This window comes from Anguilla rostrata, chromosome 7, assembly GCF_018555375.3.
Source record: "Anguilla rostrata isolate EN2019 chromosome 7, ASM1855537v3, whole genome shotgun sequence".
Lineage (NCBI taxonomy): Eukaryota > Metazoa > Chordata > Actinopteri > Anguilliformes > Anguillidae > Anguilla > Anguilla rostrata.
Window position 1 is genome coordinate 27,942,611 of NC_057939.1, and position 2,374 is coordinate 27,944,984.

Consider the following 2,374-nt stretch of genomic DNA (forward strand, 5'->3'; position numbering starts at 1 on the left):
GTGCATGTAGATGTTGGTAGGGAGGTCAGTGGTGCTTCAGGTGGTGTTTGCAGAAGGGAGATTACTGAAAAGAGAGATCCAATGGTGTTACAGGATCATGACTACTCAACCTTAACATCCAGCTGTTTTGATGATCACTGTTATGCCGTTGTGGGGTCTCCAAAAACCCTCAAGCGGAAAGCAGAAGCAGTAGAGCAGAGGCTACAAAGATGTCGAAAGAAGTTGAGGATACACTCGCAAAAGACCAGGCGACTGAAGAGAAAAGTGTCCTCTTTGAAAGACAAGCTGCTCTTCCTCTCAGGGACTGGTGAATGAAAGGGAGAAGGCTCTCCCACCTCAGGCCTCCCCAGCCAAACCAATGGACAATGGTGTCCAGACCCAGGCTGGTCCCCACAGTCTTCCGTGCTCTCTCCTCCCCACGCCGGATGTAGCTGTCTCCCACAATCCACACATTCTTTGCTGTGGAAGACAATGAAATACTTCTCATTCAAAACGAACACTGATAAATACACACATATATAGTCTGGATGTAAGATTTTAAAGACATCCACAGTTTTTACAGTGGTGTGGCATGGTGTGTTCTATTATATACATTACTTAACTGACTAGTACTGACTAGTTTAACTGAAGGCACAGCAGTGGTGGCTGCTGAGCTAAAAAATCAACGAGGCCGAAAACTACCCCTTAAACTGATTATTGGTCTTGGCTTTCAGACATTTTCCTTTCCTCTGCTCACAATCTGACTAATGTATTGTATAGACAGGATAAACACCGTGTCCTTCGCCATGCTATGCCAATCAAATAAATTCGAAACAACATTATAAACTCAAAAGGCTATCTAACTTGTGCTCATTCAAATGACAAAGCACAATAATTAAAAACAAGTTGACACCAATAGCAACGTTAATCAATTTCGGGAGTTTTCTGCCTGCTCATTTTTTTAGATCGGTAGTTACAGACAAACTCACGGTTAGGACGTTTGCTTTTCTCCATTGATGATCTACACGGGAAAAAAAACCAAATAATTAGAAATTCAATGTACATTATTCTTGTCTTCATGCACCAGGTGGAAAACTTGCTCTACAAAGTGCTTTGCCATAGTTACACGGCTGCAGATCAGTTATTAAAATACTTGGTAGATTTGTTAATCACCGCTGACAGTGTTAATTTTTATTCGTTTAAAAGCGACTTGCGAACGATCGGTCAGCTAGCATCACCCAGCGAGTGAACACCACAAACGGCGGTAGAGTAACAGTTATTGGCCCATTAACTGACTTGTGGCGAAAACCTACGATGATAACTTGCTGGGTTAACAGCAGGTCTACCAGACAGTTATATGAAAATCAGCCTAGTCAAAAATCACCAGTACACATCTCTGATTTATTGACCATCAGTGTCTTCGATGTTATTCCCCTGTGGTTCATATTGCTAATGCGTGAGCTAACCACGGATAGCCTACCTAGCTCACTGGCAAGCTGATATGCTAGCTAAGCATATACGGTGATGTTTTGCAGAGAAACATAAGTTGAAGCTAACTGAACATAATTTTATTATTAAAGTCATACATATAACGTCATTACATGACACAGTACAGTCACGGATGGAAATTAAACTCTGTAAACATTTCATAATATATTTTAAAACATAACGGCAGACAGTTAGCTTACCTCGAGTTCGTTCGTGGTTCGTATAGGTTCAGGTTGATGGGTAAGTGAAACATGCTTGAAGGTCATGGGCTTTTCCGCACCGGGCTGTCAATCACACTGTAAACTCACAGAGCGGCTTTTAAACTCTGTGGTTTTGGCTCCAACTCCAAAATGGCCGCGCCCGCCATTGAGCTTCAAAACGTATTTTCGGAGACCCACGGAGAGTCAATGGGTGACGTCACAGTAGCTTTGTCCATATTTTTTACAGTCTCTGGTTCGAAAGTTGTAATTGCTATTTACTATAATTATCCAGTAGAGGGAGCTCTACTACAAGTGTGAACTGCAGCAGCTGACGCACTACTTCTGTAATAAGACGTTCGTCACTCGTGCCTCATCCAATATTCTCCACTGCAAGACTTGCCTGCACAGATTCGATTGCCGCAGTAAAGGTATGTATATTTAGTGAAAGTTTTTAATTAAATGCGTTTATACGTCCACTATGGTTATGAATCCTCATTATCAAGCGAGCGATCTAGCTAACATATTTGGTTCACTTTAGCAAGCTAGCTGGCTAGCAAGCCTTTATGAAGTGGCAGTGAGCACATAAGCAGCGTAGAATCTACATTTCCAGAGGACATCGCTGTATTCTCAAATAAATAACCAGCCAAAATAAAATGGTGATTGAATTCATCTCACATTTGTTTTTTTATCTGAGATAATGATATTAG

At 41.5% G+C, this 2,374-nt stretch overlaps 1 long non-coding RNA gene across 1 annotated transcript; it reads right to left on the bottom strand.

Annotated features, from left to right (window-relative positions):
- Nucleotides 1-290: 290 nt before the first annotated feature.
- On the bottom strand, nt 291-1,690 carry LOC135258601 (uncharacterized). The gene is made up of 3 exons (XR_010331031.1): nt 1,668-1,690; nt 969-1,000; nt 291-459 (listed from the first exon to the last, which is right to left on the bottom strand). It is a non-coding gene; the product is annotated as an uncharacterized LOC135258601 (long non-coding RNA).
- Between the last annotated feature and the right edge of the window lie 684 nt (nt 1,691-2,374).